We start from the raw sequence: 16,957 nt of genomic DNA, 5'->3' as shown, positions 1-16,957 counted from the left end.
CTGCGCCATCCTCACACCTCCTGACATGCTAGAGCCCCTTGCAGCAGCCACCCTGTTAATCCACCCAGCTTTCCAAGCAACATGTCCCTCTCCAAGGAGTAACCCTCTCCTACAAACACTCCTGAAGTATTTGAGGCAAAGCCTCATCATCCTTGTCTCCAAAAAGCACTCCGGCTGCACCCTCTCCAAGGCATATTTGTTCATTCTTTTGGCCATCTGTGGGATATTCAGTGCTCTTCTCCAACACTACAGCTCAAAGGCATCAATAATTCTTCTATCATTGAACCTTAGTAATTTGGGAGGAAAATGGACTTGCCCAGTGCAATATATTTCCAGAACACTGGTGCCAAGAGTATTGATTGTGAAACCAAGTAAAATGAAATAATCTACAATTTTGATCTCTTATCCATCTATCATGATGTTACCTGTTAGTCCAGTGGGGAGGATTTTTCTTCTTGTTGATATGCAATCCATATTGAAGGCTATAGTTCTTCATCTTCTACAGCAAGTGTTTCAAATCCTCATCACTGTTACTAAACAGGACTGTGTTAGTTAATAAAAGCTGTTGATGAGTCTTAATCCAATCCTTCTTCTTCCTGCCTCATTCCTCTTCGTATTAATATCATAGGCAAGTAAATATTTTTTCTGAAGATAACTAAAAAACAGCTGTAGCTGTATATCAACAGGGAACAACCATTAAAGCTGGTGTCAGAGGAAAGTAAAGAATAAGGAATATAATAGTAATTTCAGATGGAGCTTGGCTGAAAGTAGTACAAATCAGGAAGATATTTACTTGTATTTTATTGCTTTTGCAAAGCTATTTGACTATGTAAATAATAATGAACTTTAGACAATATTACAAAGAAGAAAAATTCCAGAACACTTACCTATGCTCATGCATAACCTGTTGTTGTAACGTGCCATTGAGTAGCCTGCGACTCATATTGACCCTATGTACAACAGCCCTAAACCCTGCTCTATTCTGTGCCAATCTTATTGTCTCTGACACATGTAGTCTCATTACCCCAGTCATTGAATCAATCCATCTTATCGAGGGTCTTCCTCTCCTGCTCTGTCCCTTCACCCTCCCAAGCATAATGTCCGTCTCCAAGGACTGATCCCTCCTTGCAACATGTCCAAAGTCTCAGACAAAGCATCAAAATCCTTGCCTCCAAGGAGCAGCCTGGTCTCACCCTCTCTAGGATGAACCTGTTTGTTCTCCTAGCAGTCCATGGTATATTCAATACTTTTCTCCAACACCACAGCTCAAAGGCATCAACTCTCCTACTAACATCCCTAGTCATTGTCCAGCTCTCTGATGCATAGCAAATGATTACAAAGACCAAGGCCTGCATCAGGCACACCTTAGTCTCCAGACTAATATCATTGAGTTTCAGTACTTTGGAGAGGTCTCTGACAGCAAACCTTCCCAATATAATACAGTACAATACAATACATCTTTTCATTTCCTGGCTGCTGGTGCCAAGAGTATTGATTGTGAAGCCAAGTAAACTAAAGCTGTTAACAATCTCAATTTCTTCACCATCCATCATGATGCTGCTAATTAGCCCAATGGTGAGAATCTTTGTCTTCTTGATGTTGAGCTTCAATCCATATTGAAGACTGCAGTCCTTGATCTTCTGCAGCAAGTGCTTCAGGTCCTTCTCAGTTTCAGCAAGCAGGGTTGTGTCCTCTGCATAATGCAGATTGTTGATGAGTCTTCCTCAGGAGGAAAAATGAGGTACAGGAGGCAGGCACTCAGCTTCTTCACACCAAACAGGTATGCCCACCTCTCCCAGAAGTCTGTGGATCAAGATGGAGCTTCTAATTCTTAGGAGCTCTTGGGTCATATACCAGATCTACAGGATACATCACCTCCCTTGGGAAACTATTTCACTGTAACTACAGTCTGCTGCAAATGGAAGAGAAGAGGCCCTAAGCCACAAGAAGTCAAACCCAGAGCAGAAATTCAAGGGAAAGGACTTTTCTTCAGAACTGTCTGAGATAGGAAGCCTTCCCTAATATCAGTACCTTGTATCTGAACTTACAGACTCTTAAACTCAAGAGACACTGGCCACAGCATAGAAGGTGGCAGCAGCTTGAAGCGTTTGAAATCACTGAAGCCCAGAAAGCTTGAGATATAAGCTATCATATCAAGGGCTGGATAGTGGGAGATAGATGTTGAAGGGAGTAGGTGGGAGGAGAAGGGAATGCTGGTGGAGCAGGGAAATGGGTGGATCAAGACACATATGTCAAGAGCAGGGACAACTCTGAAATGATTATTTCTACAATTGGAGAAATACCTTTCATCTGCTCTTTTCTGTAAAACACATGTCTGTCAGATACTGTTCTAACTCTGAACATTCAGATTAAGACAGATTAAGAAGAAGGATTGGCCATCAACTTCCTAAATAGCAGGCTTTCGAAAAGCCTATGTACAATAGAAAAACTTAGATTAGCAGATAGGACAACTGAGGTGGAGCTGTCAAGTATGGAAACACAGAGGAGGAGGAACAGTTGTAAGCAAACACTACTGATTAGAACATGGAATGTGAGAACCATGAATGTAGAAAAAATAGATATTATTAAGGAAGAAATGGAACACATAATCTATACATAGAGAAAAAGGTTGGTTGAGGATCCCATTGAGGAGGTGATATGATCTGAAAGCTCATTATTGGAAAAATTCCTTGAAACAAGGCTTGTTGATAGCCAAGTTATCCTAATGACATTGAACAGAAAAGTCCAAGTGACTGGGATCCAAATGACAGCAATGAACCCATATGATTTGTCACTCAGTGTTCTACAGAAGATAAAGTGGGGAACCTATGTGTGAAGCATAACATTGAGCAAACATAAAGTCCATTAATTACAAGCATGCTGTTGCTGTTATGTGTTGTTGAGTTGCTTGTAACTCATAGTGACCCTACGTATGGCAGCTCTGAACCCTACCCTATCTTGAGCCAATCTCATTGTCTCTAACACATCTAATCCCATTACCCCAGTCACTAAGTCAATCCATCTTACCCAGGGTCTTCCTCTCCTGCCCTGTTCCTCCACCTTTCCAAGCATGATGCTACTTTCCAAGGACTGGTCTCTCCTGGCCCAAGGGCATGAGACAGAGCTTCAAGATCCGTGCCTTCAAGGAGCAGCTTGGTTTCAACCTCTTCAGACATGTTTGTTCTTTTCACAGTCCATGTTATGTTCAACACTCTTCTTTGGCACCAAAACTCAAAGACATTAATTGTTCTGTCATCCTTAGTCATTGTCCAGCTCTTGAAAGCAAGTAATTGTAAAGATCATGGCAAGGATCAGATGCACTTCAATCTCCAAGCTGACATCAGTGCTCTTCAGTACTCTAGAGAGGTCCCTGACAGCAGACTTTCCCAATGCAATTTGTCTTTTGATTTCACGAGTGCTGGTGCAGACAACTGACTATAGAATCAAGTAAACTGTAACTGTTAACAATCTCAATCTCTTCTCCATCTATCATGATGCTGCCAATTGACCCAGTAGTGAGAATCTTTGTTTTCTTGGTGTGGAGCTTCAATTCATGTTTTAGACTGCATTCTATGACCTTCTGAACCAAATGTCTCAGGTCCACCTCAGTTTCACCAAGCAAGGTTATGTCATCTGCATGACACAGGTTGTTGATAAGTCTTCCTCCAATTCTGATACCGCATTACTCCTCATAAATCTAGCCTCCTAGGCAGTAAGCAAGATTGTACTGCCAGCACTGCTCCCTCATTTATTTAGGAGAAAAATTGCTGTCCAGCTTGACCACTTGGAACACCTTATCTCAAGGTCCTGAGCACCTCGAAGGAGGCAAGAAACCTCTTTCAGAAGAGAACAACAAGCTTCCTCTTTGTCATTAGTCATTCAGGTACTTTGGGGTGGGGCCCAGGGGGACTGGTACCAGACCTGAGGCCTGCACAAATATAGGTGTTTCATAAAACATTGCTGTATCTTAGGTAATGTTATAGTTACAACAGACTAGTATCTACCAAGAAAAGACTTCCATAATGTCAAAAAAGCAGCAATCCATATCAGCCATCATGAAAAAGATAATATAACCCTTCTCCTAAAAAAGTAGACCCAATGAATACCCTGGATAGAGAGGACCAGAAAAAATATGTTGATGCAGAGTCATTTGATCAGCTATGGGAAAAGATCCAAATGTAGGAAGAAACAATGGGAGTCAATAAGAGAGCAAATACCTCAGAGACAGCAATACAGAAGAAATATATGAATGAGGAGAAACTTGAACAGTCATGGATGAAAATACAAAAGATGGAAGAAAAGGTTGATAGAATAAACAAAGAGGTGCAAGAACTTAAAAAATTTTCACAAGACAGAGAGGGTATAGCTAATACAGTACTGGAAATAACAGAAAAACATGAAAATGAAATCCAGAATATTAAGACTGAAATGATAGAAGTGTCCATCATGCTGGTAGCACAAAAAAAAAGTAGAACTGAAGAGATGGAACAGAGAGTCAATGAACTGGAAGACTAGAGCCTCACCAGAAACACACTTGAGGAAAAATCAGAGATGAGACATAAAGAAAATGAAAAAAATATTAGAATTATGTGGGGTGGCATCAAATGGAATAACATACCTTTGGTTGGAATTCCAGAACACAGGAGTGACAGGGAAATCACTGAGAAGATTGTAGAAGTACTAGAAGAAACTTTGCAGGTATTTTGAAGAAAGGGGAAGTCCACATTCAAGAAGCACAGAGAACACCAAATAGACTAGACCCAAAAAGAAAAACACCAAAACATATCATAGTGAAATTCTCCAAGTTAAAAGATAAGGATAGAATTCTAAAAACAGCATGGGAAAACAGAGTTACCAACAAAGGGGAAACAATTAGATTAAGTTCTGATTTCTCAGCAGAAACTATGCAAGCTATAAGGCAATGGAATGCCATATTCAGAAAGCTGAAAGATAGCAATTGCCTGCCAAGGGTCGTATATCCAGCAAAGCTTTCTCTCAAATTTGAAGGGGAAATTAGATTCTTTGCAGAAAAGAAGGACCTTAAGGAGTTTGTGAGAACGAGGCCAAAACTACAAGAAATGTTAAGTGAAGTCCTGCACACAGAGATGCCAAAGAAAAGTGAAAGAACCATAGTAACCAGAAACAACAGAAAAAGAAACACAGCTATATGGCAAAAATAAAGCTTGGCATGATTATAATCATACTTAGTGTGAATGAACTAAATGCACCAATTAAGAGAAAAAGAGTAGCAGAATGAATAAAAACACAAAGACCATCAATATGTTGCCTACAAGAGACACATCTTAAAAAAAAAGAAGAGAAAGACAAACTCAATGTCAAAGGCTGGACAAAAAAATATACCAAGCAAATGGCAATCTCAAAAAAACCGGAGTGGCACTACTAATCTCTGACAAAAACTATTTCAGAATGAAAACTACCATTGAAAATAAGGAAGAGCATTTCATTACATAATGATTAAAGGCACAATAGATTAAGAAGACACAACCTTGGTCAACATCTATGCACCAAATGATAGACCTGCAAAATACATAAAACAACGGTTAACTGAATTGAAGAGAGAAATAGCACTGCAATAGTGGTAGGAGATTTCAACCCACCACTATCACCAAAGGATAGGTCAACTCAAAGGAAACTCAACAAAGATGCAGAAGATCTAAACTATGCAATCAGCCAACTCTCACTTGTGGATGTATTCAGAGTACTGAACTCAACTAAACCTCACATCTCTGTCTTCTCACGTGCACATGGTACATTTTCCAGATTGATCATATATTAGGACATAAAGTAAACCTCAACTAATTAAAAAATACTGAAATAATACAAACCACAGAAAAATATTGAAATAATACAGACACAAAAAATATTGAAATAATACAGACCACAATGCCATTAAACTAGAAATTAAACACAGAAGAGTAAAGCTTACAAAACCACCCATGTGGAAACTAAATAACTCCCTGCTAGAACATGATTGGAGTATAAAAGAAATAAAGAATAAAATTAAGAAGTTCCTGGAAACAAAAGATAATGAAAATACAATTTCTCAAAACCTCTGGGACACAGCTAAGGCAGTTTGTAGAAATAAACACACACATAAAAAGTGGGGAACACAAAATCAATGATCTAACTCAAAACCTTCAAGAAAAAGAAAATGATCAACAATCTGATTCCATAACCTGTAGAAAAAAAGAAATTATAAGGAAAAGAGCCAAAATCATTGAGATAGAAAACAGAAAAGTAGTTGAAACCATCAATAAGACCAGAAGCTGGTTTCTCAAAAGGGTAAATAAAATTAAAAAACCACTGGCAAATTTAACAAAAGAAAAGACACAGATAATGCAATTAAAAATGAGAGAGGTGAAATCACAATGGAATCAGAGGAAATTAAATAGATAATATCACAAAAACTATACTCTGATAAATTAGAAAACCTTGAAATTTCCTTGAAACCCATCTCCTGCCCAGACTGAGGAGGACAGATGGAGAACACTTGAACAGACCCATCACAAAAGAAGAAATTGAAAAGGTCATAAAAAGACATCCACATAAGAAAAGTTCTGGACCAGATGGCTTCACACCTGAATTCTACAAAACATTCAGAGAGGATTTAGCACCCATTCTACTTAAATTATTTCAAAAAATTGTAAAAGAAGGATCACTTCCAGAGTCATTCTATGAAGCAAGAGTAACTCTAATACCAAAACCAGGCAAAGATATTACAAACAAAGAAAACTACAGACCAATATATCTAATGAATATAGATCCAAGAATCCTTAATAAAATCCTAGCCAGTAGAATCCAAAAGCATATCCAAAAAATCATTCACCATGACCAAGGGGGATTCAAACAGGTATGTAAAAATGGTTCAACGTAAGAAAAACAATCAACATAATTCACTATGTTGTTGTTGTTATGTGTTGTAGAATCTCCTGTGACTCATAGCGGCCCTATGTACAACAGCCCTAAACCCTGCTCTATCCTGTGCCAATCTCACTGTTTCCAACACACCTACCCTGAATACCCCAATCGCTGAAACAATCTAGCTCATAGAAGGCCTTTCTCTCCTGTACTGTCTCTTCACCCTCCCAAACATGACTCCAAGGACTCAAGGATATCGCAACATATCCAAAGTATGTCAGACAAAGCATCACAATCCTTGCTTCAAAGGAGCAGCCTGTTTAAACCCTCTACAGGATGAACCTGTTCATTTACTTAGTTGTTGTTTGATGCCGTCGAGTTGTAGACGACTCATAGCGACCCTGTGAATGAATGGCCTGAGCACTGTTCGTACATAGAGTTTCCGGAGGCAAGCCATTTCAGAAGTGGATGCCGCTCCTGCTTCCAGGCTTCATTTAGTCGGGAAGCTCCAGCCAGCACTGTCCACCATGGGTGCCCATTACCACGACTGGCACATCACTGTCACAGTCTTCAGCATCACAGCAACCATGAGTTACCTCTGTACAGCAACACACAGACCAGTGCTATACCACCTAGAAGAATGTTTGACAGGAAAACAATTTGAACCTGGCTGAGGGACACATGAAAATCACCCACCTTCGGCTTGGTAGCGTAACTTCCTTTCCACTAGGCCAACGTCGCTCTCTATCGATCGTCATCATTGTTACTGTTGTTTGATTCCGTCGAGTCGTAGACGATTCATAGCGACCCTATGAACGAACGGCCTTTACTTAGTAGTCCACGGTATATTCAATACTCTTCTCCAATACTACAGCTCAAAGGCATCAATTCTTCTTCTATCCTCCCTAGTCATTGTCCAGCTCTCTGGTGCATAACAACTGTTTGCAAAGACCATGGTCTGTATCAGGCGCACCTTAGTCTCCAGAGTGGCACCATTGCTCTTTAATACTTTGGAGAGATCTCTAACAGCAGACTTTCCCATCACAATACGTCTTTTAATTTCCTAACTGCTTGTGTTGACTCTGGAGTCAAACAAACTAAAGCTTTCAATAATCTCAATCTCTTCACCATCCATCCTGATGCTGCCAATTGGCCCAGTGGTGAGAATCTTTGTCTTCTTGATATTGAGCCTCAATCTATATTTATGGCAGCAAGCTCTTCAGGTCCTCCTCAGTTTCAGCAATCAGGGTTGTGTCATCTGCATAATGCAGATTATTGATGAATCTTCCTTCTGTCCTGATGCCACACTTCTCCTCATACAGCCCAGATTCCCCCATAATCTGTTCTGCATATAGATTGAAAAGGTATGGAGATAGGATGCATGCCTGGCGTACGCCCTTCCCAATTTTGAACCATGCAGTGTATTCTTGATCTGTTCTGACGATTGCCTCCTGGTCTAAATATAGGTTTCACATTAGCATAGTCAAGTGTTCTGGAATTCCCATTCTTCTCAGAATCATCCACAGTTTGTTGTGATCCACACAGTCAAATGCCTTTGCATAATCAATGAAACACAGACATTCCTCTGGTATTCCCTGCTTTCAACCAATATCCATCTAACATTAGCTACAATATTCCTAGTACCACAGCCTCTTCTAAACCCAGCCTGCACTTCTGGCAATTCTCTATTTATGTGCTGTTCCAGTCGTTTATGGATAATCATCAGCAGAATCTTGCTTGCATGTGATATCAATGATATTATTCTATAATTTCCACACTCTGTTGGATAACTCTTTTTGGAATGGGAATAAGTATAAATTTCTTCCAGTCAATTACCAGGTAATTGTCCTCCAAATTTATTGGCATAACCTGGTCAATACATCCAGGGCTGCATCTGTTTGTTGAAATATGTCAATTGGTGTTCCATTAACTACTGGGACTGTGTTTTTTGCCAATTCCTTCAGAATAGTTTGATTGTGCTGTGGGGAGAGAAAAAAGAAAAAAGTATGTGAGCAAATGAGAGTTAAGCTTCCTGAACTCACCATGTCCCTTCTTCTAAAATAGGCGTCTGAAATGTGTGTCCTACTGATTGAAGGCCAAGGTGGGTAGCTTTGTATTGCTGTTATTTTCCATAAAAAAGGACAAAATGAGTCCAGTGGTGGAGTTCTAAATGATACCTAATTGTGTAGACTTGAAGATCTAGGTAGTATCAAGCAAGAGATAAAGCATCAGAGGGAAGAAGTCAGATGGCATGAGGGAGAGAACTGTATAAAAGGAATATATGATTAGGTATTATTTGTATGAGAAGAGTCCTGAATAAAAGCGGCATAGTAAAGTGGTCAGGGGAAGGGGAGGGGCACTGTATAACAATGAAAGAACTTTTTTCCCAAAGAAAAAAAGCAAACTGGTGGGGGGTGGTGTGTGTGTGTGTGTGTGTGTGTGTGTGTGTGTGTGTGTGTGGAGTGGGCAGGGAGGAAAATATGCAACAATAAATGAATGGAAATCCAAGTTCTTTATAAACTAAAAATCTCAATTAAGAATTGCAAGCCAAGCCCATTTATTATATTATTCTGCTGTCTATAGAAAATGTTTTAAATGTAAAAAAAAAATAAATAAGACATTGTTTACCTTTAAAAAAAGAACAGCAGTGAGTGGCCCTCTGAGCCATTCTCCTGGCATTGCTGTCACCTCTGCAGGCATCTTGTGCTAGGCAGACATTACCACTTAGTGACAGGATTCTGCTGCCCTACAATGCGTGTGACTCTAGATTGGCTGCTGTAAAGAGGGCCACACTGGTGGTGGATGAGCCCCTGTGAAGCCTCTAGACCAGTAACGTTATGCTAAACTGTGCTTACTTTCTGCAAATTTTCCCTCCACTGGCCCGATCATTCCACAAAATCAAGCAAACCCTTTGCCACTGAATTGATTGAGACTCATATTTATAAGAGAAATGCACTCCATGAGATTTGCAATGACTAATCTGGGTGGATTCTAATTGCCACTTAGTTAGCATTTAAGTACATTAAACGTTTGTGTTATCCATTTTTTTCTTCTCATTCTATGTTCCTCATTGATTACTTCTTGATCTCATTCACTCACTCTCCTCGTTGAAGAGTTAGAACCAGCTCGTAGCTAATCTTCCAGTGGGTTTTCTGAGGCTGTAAATCACACTAAGAGGAAATTGTTCATTTCTCTCATCTGGAATAGCTGGTGAATTTATTCTGCCTGCCTTCAGATTTCCCAACAGACCACCAGAACTCTACCAACACCAAAAATAGGAGGAGTATGGTGGGCCATATACATATTAGATTTGGGCACAAATCAAAGTCACATGCCTGCCTCATGTCTGAATATTCTAGCCCAATAATGCCTTCTTGTGAGGATGAAATGCAATGAGAAGGTATACCATTCAGTACCTGACGAACAATAAATGCTTGCTAAGGGAGCTCTAGCAGCCTAGTGGTAAGAATCTGAGCTGCAATCACAAAGCACACAGTTCTAATCCACTAGCTGCTCCACAAAAAAAGTATGAACAATCTCTTCCTGTGTGAGTTACTACCTCTGAAAATCTACTGTGAAAGGTCAGCTATGTTTTGGTTCCAACTCAACAGCAAACAACAACAAAATGATAATTATTGTTCATTTAAACCTTGGGTTTCATACATCCTCTCATAAAGACCTCTTGCTATGTTTTGACTATGATACTCTACAAAAGCAGAAATGGAATGTTGGGCTATTTGCCTCCATGAATAAGACCCTCCTTTGTGGGGTCAGCAGAAGCATTGAATGGTGCTTGGCTACAATTTCTGAGAACTTTGGTCAAAGGTTCCATAGAAGATTTTGATCAGAAGATAAAAAGTGGAGAGCAGATTTTCAAATTTTGATGGAATCCAGATATTCTGGAGCTGTGGAGACTGGAGGAATCCCTAAAGCAATTGCCCTAAGATAATCTTTAAACATTACACCAAAAATATCCTCTGAAATCTTCTTCATTAATATAGTCCATCTTACCTAATGAGGAATGTGTGCCTTGAGCATTGTGCTATTTTAGAAACTGTTTGCCAGGAATCAAACTGACAACAGAAACTCAAAAAGATCAGATAGGAATCTCAATGGCCTTGAGTTTATTAGTTAATATGGGAGGGATACTTTAGACAAGAAGGGTGAGAATGCTTGCATAATATGAAGAATGCAACCAGTGCTGCTAAAGAATATATGTGGAAATTGCCTATGTTCTACTGTGCGTATTCTCAACAACAAAAAAGTAAATACTGTTAAAAAATAAATGTAAATAAGACAAAAAGAGTAGAAATTAACGAGTAACAGAAGTGCTGCTATAACAGAAATATCACAAATAAGTTCTCTTAAGAAACAGAAATTTCCTTTCTTACATTTCAGGAAGACAGAAGTACAAATTCAGGGTTGTCTCCAGGGAAAGCTTCTTATCTCTGTTTAGCTTCTATTTCTTGGTTCTTTGGAGATATCATACAGTAGGATTTGCAACACATCCATAATAGAAGGGCCACTTGCAAATTAGTAAATTCAAGGAAAGCATTTCCAATCCTGTGGAATTTCTATTGTCAAGTTTCACCAGCCCCTAGATGTGTGAAATTTTGAGTCCATAGTAGTCACACTACTACTTATGATACTGTGTCATGAGTTCTCTATAGTTCAGAAATAACACTTCATTAACTTCAGCAGGCTAATATAAAAGAGCCATAGCTCAAAGTAACATAGGAGAAGTTTTGAGAGTTTGTCCCCTCAGAACTGAGAGAAATTTACTCAGTAGTCACTTATCTCATTATCCTTGGTTACTCACCCAGCTCTACGCCAAAGCACAGCTTGCTGGCCTCGCTCATCACTGATCTTCTTATGGCTCTGGTCAGGTTCAGGGCACACTGGGATAATGTCATAATTGTAGTACTTGCTTTTGAGTTGGCCTCAAACTCATAGGTACACAGTTGTATTGGACTGTTCTGTTTTCACTGGCTGATTGTCAGAAACAGCATTTGTCAGGCTTTTCTCTCTAATTCATTATAGCCTGGAAGTTCCAACAAAACTTGTTCTGCCTCATAGAAACACACAAAATTCCACTAACAGGTAGATAGCAGCTACATAAGAGGTGGGTTGACCAGAATTGAACATAGGTCTCCTGTGTAGGTGAGAATTCTACCACTGAGTGACCACTGTCCCTATCAGTAACGGTTGTTGTTTACCACAGGGTCAGATCCAACCTATAGCTGACCCACTGGTGGGTTTTCAGTAATTACTCTGAGGGTAAATGAATGAATGCCCTTGTAGAGCTCAGAGATAAGTAAGCCTGGATTAAGGAGGTGAGAGGTAGGGTGAAAGCATGAAACAGTAGGCCCCTACCCTTGGTCATATGATATACAATTTTGTATAATCAATACTATTTATGAATCTGAAATTGTCCATTTATTTACTTCATGTCAGGACTATGCTATGACTATTCGTTATTACTGAGGGGGAGGAGAGCCCTCTACAATGTTATAGAAGCCCAGGCGCCTCCTTCACCCTTATTTAACTCTAGTTCATTTAACTTGATTTCATTTATTTTGTTCTGTTCCATTTTGTTTTATTTTGCTGTGTTGTTGAGAGGAGAGGAATGAATGATGATGGAGAGAGAAGAAAACACTAGGTGTGTGGACAAAGTCTCATCTCAGTACTTTCTAGTACATTCTTTTTCAATGTGTACACAAATGAGGAAATAAAAAGTCCATCCTCATTGTGCAATTTGAAGAACGTCACCAGTCTCACAGAGAACAGCAAATGTAGACACGAGCTTCACATGTGTCCTTGTTACACACTGGGGGCCCTAGGGAGTTCCATGGGAAATGAACACCCCCATCTTCAAGCAATGAGATATGGATGTATTGGGGGGATAGGAGGTGGAAGGAAACCAATGCAAATCTTGGGGTCTGAAGCTGTTTGAAGTGATTTGCAAAGCTGACTGAGCCCAGGGCTCAAGGAAAGTTAGGGGTTGGTAGTGGAAGATGCTTGCCAACACAAACACTGCAGCCAGCCAGAGGCAGGCAGTGAGCTGTTGCTATGTAGCAGTGGAAAGCATGGGGACCAATGGCTGGCATGTTCACATCCCAGCTCTGCTCTGCAACACTTGCGTGACCTGGGGAGATCCAATGCTTCTGTACAGACCTGTTTCCTTAACTATACATTAAGGTTAACAAGCCTTGTTAGCATGTTGTTGTTATACACCCTTGAGTTGGAATTGACTCCTAGCTGAACCTCCAGTGGGCTTCCAGAGGCTATAAATCCCACAGGAGGAGATTGCTCTTTTTTGTCTTATGGAGCAGCTGGTGGATCTGCCTTTGGTTGGCAGCCTAACTCCTTACCACTAAGTTCCCATAAACTCTCAAATTGCCGTTGAGTGGAACCCACTCGTAGCTGACCCTCCATTTGTTTTTAGAGACTATAAATTGCGCAAGAGGAGATTACCTATCTTTCCCCAATGGAGCATCTGCTGTATTTGAACTACCTTTGGAGGGTAGGATTTTGAAGCTCCGTCTCACTTTGGGCACTTGGCCAGGAGAGACCAGTCCTTGGAGAAGGGCATCATGCTTGGAAGGGTGGAGGGACAGCGTAGGAGAGGAAGGCCCTGGATGAGTTGGATTGATTCAGTGACAAGGTTGATGTGTCAGAATTAGTGAGACTGGCTCAGGTCAAGGAAAGGTTCAGAACTATTAAACATACATGTTGTGTGGATCACGGGCGACTCAATGACACATATCAACAACAATAACAACCTCTGGGTTGACAGTGAAACTCTTGAACTACTAGGCCACCAAACCTCATAGTACATTGAGCTGCTAAGTAAAAAGTCAGAAGTTCAAATCTTCCCACCATTCCATGAGAGAAAGATGGAAAATCTTCCATAAATATTTATAGCCGTGAAGCCAGACAGATTGGAATCTGAAGTGGGTCATTCATAATTTAAATCTGTACCTTGATATTCAATTTAAAACATGTTTAGTATAAATTTAAATTTAAATACAATATTGTTAGTATTTGCCATTGAGTCAATTCCAAAGCATAGTGACCCTCCACATAATAGATTGAAACACTGTGTGATTCTCTACAATTCTCATAAAGTGTTGTGTTTAAACCCAATTTTAAGGACACTGTGTCAGTCCGTCTCAATGAGGGTCTTTCTTGCAAGTGCTGCCTTCTACCTCACATGGTGTTCTTCTCCTGGGACTGGCCCCTCCCAACAGCATGCTCAAAGTATGTGAGCTCATCATCAAGTAAGTGTCCTTGATCTTGGAGAGTTCTACGCGTGCTACACATTCAAGACAAACGGGTTTGTTCTTTTGGCATTTCATGAGTTATTCAATATTGTTCTCCAAAACCACAATTCAAAAATATCAATTCTTATTTCATCTTTCTTCTTCATAAAATGACTTTCACAAGCATAGAAAGAATTAGAAATATCAAGGCTTAACTTTCAAAGTTATATCTTTGCTCTTTAATATATTAAAGAGGCCCTTGGCAGAAGATTTACTCAATGCATAATTGTGATAATTAGACAACCAATATTGGGAACATTATCATTCAATAGCCTATGTTTTATTAAAGAAACTTTTGATAATACAAACAATTAACTACTTGACTACTAACTGAGCATTTCAGAATAAAGGTCTGGTGATTTATTTCCAAAAGGCTGCTGTTGCTATGTACCAGAAAGTTGAAACCAACTTTTAGCTGACTCTCAACTGGATATTTTTGTTGTTTATCATCAAGTCAGGACTGACTTATAGTTGATGGGGTTTCAGAAGCAGTGAATCACATGGGAGTCAACTGGATATTTTTGTTGTTAGTTTTTAGGTGCCATCAAGTTGAGAATGACCCAGAGTGACCCTATTAACAACAGATATAAACTTTGTCTTATCCTGTGTCATCCTCATACTTTCTGACCCACTCGAGCTCCTTGTAACAGCCATTATGTCAGTCCATCTGGTTGAGGATCTTTCCCCCTTTCACCAACCTTCAATCTTTCAAAACATGGTGTCCCTCTGTAAGCAACATACCCAAAGTATGTGAGATGAAGTATTTATCATTTTTGCTTCCAAGGTACAGTCTAGCTGCACTTTCTCCAAGACATATTTGGGGGTTTTTTGCCAGCCCATGAGATAGATATTCATTCAGTACCATTTTCCAACACCACAGCTCAAAAGCATCAATCAATTCTTCTGTCATCATTACTTATTGTCCAGCTCTCAAATGCACAGCAAGTGATTAAAAAGACCATGGCCTGTATAGTCCTCAAATTGACCTCATTGCTCCTCAATAATTAGAGAGGTCCATGACTACAGACTTGCCCAGTACAATATGGCTCTTGATGTCCTGACTGCTGGAATCAAATGTGTTGATTGTGGATACAAGTTAAGTGAAATCGTTGAGAACTTCAAACTTTTCTCTATCTATATGATGCTGCTGATTGGTCCAGTAGTAAGAATTTTTGTTTTCTTCACATTGATATGCAATCCACATTGAAGGCTGTATTCTTTGATCTTCTGCAGTAAGTGCTTCAACTACTCCTCACTTTCAGCAAGCAAGATTGTATCATCTGTACAAAGCAGGTTATTGACGAGTCTCCCTCCAATCCTGATGCCACATTCTTCTTCATAGAGTCTAGCTTCTCGAATAATTTGCTCGGTATACAGATCGAATAGATATGGAGAGAGGATACAACACTGACATACACATTTCTTAATAATAAACCATGTAGTGTTCCATTGCTCTGTTCACACAAGCTGTTTGTCTAGACATAGGTTTGGTATTTCCATTTTTCTCAATGTTACAATAATTTTTTGAATCCATGCATTCAAATGCCTTTGCATAGGCAATAAAACATAAACAGATATTTTTCTGGTATTCTTTAGTTTCAGCCAGGGTCCATCTGACATCACCAAAGATATCCCTCCTGCCATGGCCTTTTCTAAATCCCACTTAAATTTTTGACACTTCCATATCTATGTACTGTTTTAGCCATTTTTTAATTATTTTCAGAAGTATTTTGTTTCCATGTGATATTAATTGTATTGTTCAATAATTTCCACATTCTATTGGATTACCATTATTGGGAATGTGAACAAATATGGATCTTTTCCAGTCAGTTGGCCAGACAGCTGTCTTCCAAGTTTCCTGGTATAGACAGGTGAGCACCTGCAGGGTTGCTTTTGTTAGTTGAAACATGTCAGTTGGTATCCCACCAACACCTGAAGACTTTTAAAAAAATTATACTGATTTATACAAAGTGTTAATACATTGTATTTCACAAAAGATCTCTCCCTTTCCCTTCACGCCCCTATCATTAACACCCTCATCCTCATCCCTCTGCTTCCACCCTCCCCTTGGATCCTCATACTCATTCTACATTAATGGTTTTATACAGTATTTGTCATGGGACTGAGTTAGCTCCCTCAGCGTAATGCTCTCCAGTCCCTCCCAAGTTAGTTAGTCATTTACAAAATGATTGCTCCTAAGTGCTGTGCAGTATTCCATTGTATGAATGTAACACAACTTTGCAATCCTTTCGTTTGTGGTTGGACATCTAGTCTGTTTCCATGTTCTTGCGATGGTGAGTAATGCTGCTCTGAACACTGGTGTTCAAGATACCGTTTAAGCCTCAGTTCTAATTTTCTCAGAGTATATTTCAAGCCATGCAGTAGCTGGGTCATATGGAATTTCTATGTTCAGCTTTTTGGGGAAAAGCCAAACTGCCCACCAGAGCAGTTGTACCATTTCACAATCCCAACAACAATACATAAGAGTTCCTGTTAAACTTTGCCACTGCTACTGGAATGAAATGGTATCTCACTGTGGTTTTGATTTGAGTCTCTCTTATTGCCAGTGATTTGGAGAATTTCTTCATATGTCTGTTGGCCATTTTAATATATTCCTTTGTGAAAATTATTTTCATGCTTATGCAAAACCTATACTTAGACCAGGAGGCAGTTGTCAGGACACAGCAAGGAAACACTGCATGGCTCAAAATCAGTAAGATGTATGCCAGGGATTGTCCTATCTCCACACCTTTTCA

The sequence above is a fragment of the Elephantulus edwardii genome, unplaced genomic scaffold, assembly GCF_000299155.1.
Source record: "Elephantulus edwardii isolate Elephantulus edwardi_28Jun2011 unplaced genomic scaffold, EleEdw1.0 scaffold00033, whole genome shotgun sequence".
NCBI lineage: Eukaryota > Metazoa > Chordata > Mammalia > Macroscelidea > Macroscelididae > Elephantulus > Elephantulus edwardii.
This window is presented reverse-complemented; position numbering follows the sequence as displayed.